Source organism: Onychomys torridus, chromosome 2 (assembly GCF_903995425.1).
Source record: "Onychomys torridus chromosome 2, mOncTor1.1, whole genome shotgun sequence".
NCBI classification, from domain to species: Eukaryota; Metazoa; Chordata; class Mammalia; order Rodentia; family Cricetidae; genus Onychomys; species Onychomys torridus.
In genome coordinates this window covers 27,622,708-27,629,911 of record NC_050444.1, presented here as the reverse complement: position 1 = coordinate 27,629,911, position 7,204 = coordinate 27,622,708, and the positions used below count along the sequence as shown (strand labels likewise).

The window sequence follows — 7,204 nt, the reverse complement described above, 5'->3', positions numbered from 1 at the left end:
TGCACTGGCCCTGATGACTGGGTTCACCTAATTTCTGTGTGAAAGCTGATATGATGAGCTCAGGCCAGGTCCGTTGGCAGAGGGTGACTGCTCAGCTCCCAATCTCTGATCTCCACAGACCTCCAAGCTGCTTATTAATAACCATCTGGTACTGCCACTTGCCTAGTTCTCACCACGTGCTTTACGCTTTACGACACACAACAGCCGGTTTTATGATGATCAAAAGCTTAGGGAGAGAGCAGGTGAGGCTGCTCACAAAGTAGAATGTACTTGTCTCCAAGCCTGAGGAACCTTTGATTTCCAGGAGCCACTCTGGGGGCTCCCTCAAGTTGGACTCTGGCCTGTGAGTGAACACATAATAAATAAAATGCGATAAAGATTTAAAAATTTAAGATAAATAAATGAAAAGCCTGGTGGAGGTTCTGGACTCCAGGAACTTCAGGAAATCTCACTACTGTGAGTGCAGGGTCTGTCTGGACTGGAGACTCAAGGTCCCTTTGTCCCATATGTAAAATCACAAAGGACAGAAAGGCATTTTCTGGGTTTCCAAACCTAGCAGGTAGGAACAACGACCTTTCTTACCCAGAGTCTCTGGTGTATTTATTATTTTAATCTCTGAAAAGCCATCTCCCACACACAAGATTTTAGCCAGCACGAGACGGTAAATGCACTAGTAGTGGCCTAGGAATGCCACTCCTTGCCCTTCAGACTCAGAGCCGGCCTGGACTGCAGGCCGATCGTGATGGGGCACGATCAACTTCACAGTGCAGCTCTGTGGCAGTGCCACAGCAGCACCCATGACCTTATACCAAAGCGCCGCTCGGAGAACAGGGGAGAGAGAGGCCAGCGGTGCGGACTAAACCACCTAAGGCTCCCTTCACCCGTCCAAGTCTTGACGTGCTGTTCATTGTTGGGCACAGGCCTCACAGTGAAGCTCGGTGCTGCTACCTAAGGCCCAGAAGAGCAGCATCAGGATGGAATCACCAGAGTGCCCCAGACAGTTCAGAAACTAGATTCCTTTCAGGACTGTCTATAAGGAGCCACTTTGTAGGTAAGTTTCCTTTTAGAGAGTCTCATAAAGGGAAGTCACTTACACAAATATATTTACACGTTGGGACTCATTTCTTTAATATAGTAACTCCAAAGAGAATACCATTTTGATTACAGCTTTTCATTTACTCCAAACCAAGGCCACATTCGTCAGAAAGCTGATTGTGTTTTGTTGGTGTGAAAGAATAACTCCACTGAGAAGTCTTACTTGGTTAACCAATGGCCCTTTCTAGTAACATTTGTGTAGGGGTGGCTGGTTGTGATAAACAGCTAGGAAGGGGGTACCAGGTGCTAATATTTCTTTTTGACCTTAGTCTTGGAAGACAAATGATGGCCTGGACCTGGACCACCACAGCGTGGCGAGAAGCGACCACTATAGTCAGGGCTGGACTACACCAAGAACTGTCTTCCTTTACCAGAGCCTCCTCCAGCCATTTACACCTGGGAATGAGTTCATTTCCTTCTTAACTGGTGAGTGAAAGCAGTGTTTTCTCACAGTTGAGCGTGTCTCAGATCAGCATGCCTTTTGCAGAGGAGTGTTTGCTGGCACTACCCACAGCTCCCCGCAAACCTGTTGGTTCACTAGCCCACCAGAAGGTTTGCTAGGCCTGAGCAAGGACAGAAAGTGGAGATCCTTCTGGTTGGTTGTGCCTGGCTTCCTGGTCCACTGCCCCAGGCTTGGGAATGGAGGGCTACGGGATTAGGGTTGCAGGACTTCAGTATGAAAGCCCGTGGCACTCACTGAGACAAGGATGGGATTTCAGCAGATGGTGGCGCAGCACTGAGAGGAATTGGGATCCAGGCTTAATTCATTTTATGGTTTACTGAGATTCTGTCCAGGGCACAGGCAGCCATGTAACCAGCTCATCCCAGGCCTTCTCTTTGTCAAAGGCTTGCAGGGTCCATCACTGCACTATTTCGGCAGAATTCGAACTGCTGCGTGTGGCTGAGATCACTGTTGTCAGAGGCGAATGAGAGGCTGTAGCCTACATACCAACTACTCTACTCCCCTGAGGTCCTGGCTTTCCAGACCTGAGGCTCATAGTAAGTCTCTCTCATTCTCTGTCTCTCTCACGGATTTTTATTTTATGTGTAAAATATTTGATTGTGTGTGTGTGTGTGTGTGTGTGTGTGTGTGTGTGTGTGTTTGTGTTTTCTTGCATGTATATATGTGAGACATGTGCATGCCTGGTGCCCATGGAAGTCAGAAGAGGACATTGGGTCCCCTGGAAACTGAAGTTACACATGGTTGTGAGCTGCCATGTGGATGCTGAGAACTGAACCTAGGTCCCCTCCAAAAGCAGCAAGTGCTCTTAATTGCTAAATCATCTCTCCAGCTTCTTCTGTTTCTGGTTAAAGTATGAAAACTTGTACTATCAAATTTAGAACAGGGAGACACAATCTAGTCTGCATTTCTCAAAATATGGGGCCCAGGGGCACACATGCCTTCCTGGAATGAAGTGTCCATGACAGGCCCCAGGCAGATTGTGATGTACACAGAGTTTACACAGCTCCTGCTAACAACACCGGGTGCTACATGTCTGAGAAGGCAATCCACGTTTCTGAAGCAGAACCATCCTCCTCGTAAGACAGAATACACAAGGTCTAAGGACAGACATAACACACACAGTGTAGGTGTGGCCGTAGTAGCAGTGAGGAAAGGCTGGTGGCTGCAGACTGCCCACACCGTGGTGCCAGCGCACACAGCTCAGCATCTTTACTCCAGGACGCACAAGGACCGCTCTGTTACCCAGCATTATGAACTTGCGCTTTCATTCAGATGAGAGGTGAAACAACAACCCAGAAGGGACTCTGCTTCCATTCTCCCCACGATGCTGCAGTCTCCTTTGGGGGCCTGCATCCTATCACAATCCAAAACTAACAGCGCAGAGAAAGCAGGACATACAGTCTTCCCGTGGCCTTAATACCACTGGGTAGCTTTGGTATTTGACTACTACAAAACATTACTTTGAGATTTTTAAATTATGATTAAGTACACACGTCGTATAAGTGTATAATTTTCACCATTTTTACATGCGCATGTTCATTCTCTTCCAGGGAAACTCGACCTGTTGACTAGATTCCCTTCTCCCCCTGCACAGGCCTGATAGCCACAGTTCTGCATTCTTGCTGTGTTCACTTGACTAGGGTCTTTATCTCAGTGAACGTGTACAATACTTGTCCTTTCACGGCAGCCTGCTTCCACTTGCCATTGTGTCTTCATGCTCCATCCATGTTGAGGCATGTACCAGGTCTGCATTTCCACATTCCATGGTGCAATGCTGCATTATGTCAGTGCATCCATCCGCTGCTGAACACATCAGCATTCGCAGGCGATTCTTTGGGAGACAGTGGTTGGAGATTTCCTTGCCTATTTGAGCCCATACAGAGGTTACTATGTCAAGAGAGGCCCCAGTCCAATCTGACCCTGTCCTTATGAGAGCATTTGGACATGCAGACTCAGGGTGTGGAGGAAGGAAGGGGACCACCTTTAAGCTGGGGAGAGTCCTCAGGAGAAAGGCAACCTTCAAGCCCTTGACCATCAACTTCACAACTCCAAAACCATGAGAAAACAGATTTCTGTAGGGAAAGCTACCAAGGCTGCAGAATTCTGTCTGCCACGGTAATTGGGTCTGAAGGGGACGATACTCATTAAGACAGATGTGTGCCATTATGTTCCTAAAGAGCCTCTTACCTCCCTTTCAGTTCCTGCCTTGTCTTTATCATGGAAACGTTTGTGCATTTAGCTTCCCACCTTTTCTTTCCCTCCAAGAGCTTAAGTCCTTCAAAGACTCCTATGACCTGACTCTTAAACCAAGGCTGCAGCCTGTCTGTTTCTTTAATCCACAGCTGGGTTTCTTTGATACTCTCTCTGGTCAAAAGGCTCTGTTCTCAATGGGGCTCAGTTCACAGGCAAGCTCGAGGGCAGCCCGCCTCCTCTGCCCCAGACAGAATGAGGAAAGGTGGGGGTCATGATGAAAAAGCAGAATGTTATGGAGAAGAGGGCAAGAGCTAGGAAAGTGAGCTTTTGTGTCTCCTTTTGTGAGGAGAAAGCACTGATTGGAATTGGGGACTTTGAGCCGCACTGGGTACTTAGCTCACTGGAGACAACATTTGTAAATCACTTTCCCCAAAGCTTTAATTACATCATCTTGTAAACTTGTTTCAGAAGGCAAGGAGGAGCCAGAATAGGACCCATGGCCACTGTCATGGCTGCAAGGTCTAGTTTATCAAGAGTCTTTGTCTAAAAATTCTGGCGGAAAACATTTAAAAATGACACTAAGTTGGAGTATGATTAATTTTTCTAAAACACAAAGTCTTCTTTTTGCGGGGGAGAGGGGCTTGGACCTGCCTCAACTGAATGTACCAGGCTCTGCTGGCTCACCATGGGAGGCCTTGCCTTGAAGGAGCAGGGAATGGGGGATGGGTTGGAGGGGGGAGGACTGGGGGTGGGGATGGGAAGAGGGAGGAGAGGGGGATCTGTGGTTGGTGTGTGGAATGAATAAAGGATTTCTTAATAAAACAGTAACAACAAAGTCTTTTTCCATGGAGTGAGTGCCCCACGGACAAGATTTGTGCCATTATAAGTTGAACACAGTACTTGGTGTCCTGCGGCTCCTCTAAATGTTGAATGATTGCCCTTCAGCTCTCAGGAGCTTTTGGTTCATCTGCTCTGCTGCGTCTGGCTGCTGCTGTGCTCTGGGTGCTGAACCCAATGTAGACTGGACTATCTGGGTTCCTCATTTCTTTCCTGGTAGAGCCCATTTAGGTTTCCTAGAGGCTTTACCCAGCAGGTCTACATAAAAAGGATGGTTGGACCACGGGCCTGAGTACCAAGTATCTGTAAGGGTCTACACTTGGCTGCACCTAGCAAGGGTGAGGTCTTTTTCTCCTCCCCTGGGCATTGTGATAAAAAGCCCTTTGGAATAAAGTTCTGGACCAATGGATTAGGACCCAGGCCCTCCCAAGGCTATCCTGTGTTTCTGTCTTTCCTCTTGTCGTCCAGGTATCTCTTTCTAGCTAACATTCCTCACTTCTCCCTACTCAAGAGTACCCTGGGTCGTAAAAGTGGCGGCTGGCCCACCCCACTTGCCCTTTCCCACTTGATCTGCTCTCATTCTGTAATTTTCATGTTGAAGCCTAGATGTATAATAAAACTTTTTCCATGGCTAGACTAGCTTGTATCTTCACCACAGCTCTAAGTCTGAATTCGTAATGCAAGTCGAGCAACAAAGAGCTCATGAATGTCAAGCTTGGAAAGACAGCTCATTTGGTAAAGTGTCTGCCCCACAAGGTCCTCAATTCCATCCTTAGCACCCATGTAAAAGCCAGGTGCGGTGCTGGACACTTACATTCCAGTTACTGGGAAAGCAATGGCAGACTGGCCTACTTGGCAAGCCCTAGCTCAATGACAGCCCCTGTCTCCAAGAAGCAAGGTGGGGCTGGAGGAATGTCTACGAGGCTAAGACTGAAGCTTCCTGTTCTTTCGGGGGACTTAGTTCCAGTGGCCTACAACACTTATAACTCCGACTCCAAGGGATCCAACACCCTCTTCTGGCCTTCTCAGGTGATTACACACATGTGAGAACCATACATTCACACAAACAGGTGCACATAGATAAATAAAATAAATCTTAAGAAAACAAACAGAATGGATAGTCCCTGAGGGAAAACATCCAAAATTGAGCTCTATACTTCACACACATGTGCATGCCCCTGCTCTCCCCACCCCACCCCTAGATGGGTGCTACATGAGCTTGCCTCTGAGTCAGTTGGAGATGGACTTGGTTTTGACTGAAGAGCACTGCCCAGCTGCTTTGCCTGTCTCTCGGGTGCTGTGTGTGTGTTACTTTGATTATTAGCTTGACTGGGTTAAGGCTTAGGGTCTTAGTGAAGCAAACAGTGTCTGTGAATGTCTGCAAAGGCCCTTCCATGAAGGATTGATTAACTGAAGGAATAGGACTCACCCTGGATGGGAGTACTGGATGGAGCAAAATGAGGAGGGAAGAAAACTGAGCACTTCTCTCTTCCTGGTCCACAGAAATGTGAGCAAGCAGCCTCACACTTCTACCATCCAGCCACAAGAGCCCTACCCACTGCCAACCTTCCCCGCCAGGATGAACTATTTCCTCAAATGGAGCCAAACACACCCTCTCCCCTAAAGTGCTTGTGGTCAAGTATTTGGCCACCGGAGTGAGAAAGGTAGCTAATAAGTGATTCACCACCCAAGGAGCCCAGCCACCATAGTTCTCTTGTGTCTAATAACACTGACTTTGAAGAACCTCTTTTGACTTCAGATGGTCAATAAAATGGGATTAATGCAACAGAATTTTTTTAGCTAAGATAAAGAAGATCTAATGAATGATGACTTTTGCTTTGATCAAAAATGACACAAATGAACCCAAACGCCATGACAAGACCTGTCTTTGTTTTCACTGCCTTGGAGCTCAGTGGCTGGTATGACATGACAGCCACTGTTCCACTGTTCTCCTTAAAACATACCTTGTTCTAAAGTCCTGTCTGCTCCTAGACAGGAATGATACCCTGATACATGAAGAAGCTTGGATTCTTCATCCTTTGGAAAATTCTTCTGTGACCCCCTTTCTTTCCCCGTCCAGGCTGGCAGGTGGGGGCTCCCCCTTTGTGGACACCAAAGGCCTCAGGAAGTTCTCAACTGTGCCTGGACTAGGCAACCAGGCCCACCGAGAGTGAGATTTCTCTTTTGAGAACAAGGAATGTACTATGCACAACTGACCCTTTTTGACACCCTCAGGAACTATTTCATTCTTTACTAATGACAAGAGAATGGGATTCTAAGGCCCCTTGACATGTAAATGCCTAATTAGGAACCTTTCAAAGTTGACACCATGTAAAACTCATTCATGCTTTTAAAGATGAGGAGGAGGAGGAAAAAGAAAAGAATTTACCATTATCCTGCTAAGACAATCCTCCAAAAAAGGAATTTCTTACTTGTGAAGTCCCCTTTAGTCAGGCTGAGCCTGTCGTTCTTATCCATGTTTACTCTCATTTGGAAAATTAACAGTGCCTCCACCTACCTGACAGTTCCTTGCAGAGGCTTACCTGGCATCCCCAATCAACCCTGATGCTGAGAAGTTTTCCCTGCCACACTGGGAGCTGGGGCCAAGTGGGGAGG

At 47.3% G+C, this 7,204-nt stretch overlaps 1 long non-coding RNA gene across 1 annotated transcript; it reads left to right on the top strand.

Annotated features, from left to right (window-relative positions):
• Positions 1 to 1,189: 1,189 nt before the first annotated feature.
• On the top strand, positions 1,190 to 4,427 carry LOC118578357. Its single transcript, XR_004944251.1, has 3 exons — positions 1,190 to 1,521; positions 1,942 to 2,094; positions 3,109 to 4,427. It is a non-coding gene; the product is annotated as an uncharacterized LOC118578357 (long non-coding RNA).
• Positions 4,428 to 7,204: the final 2,777 nt, after the last annotated feature.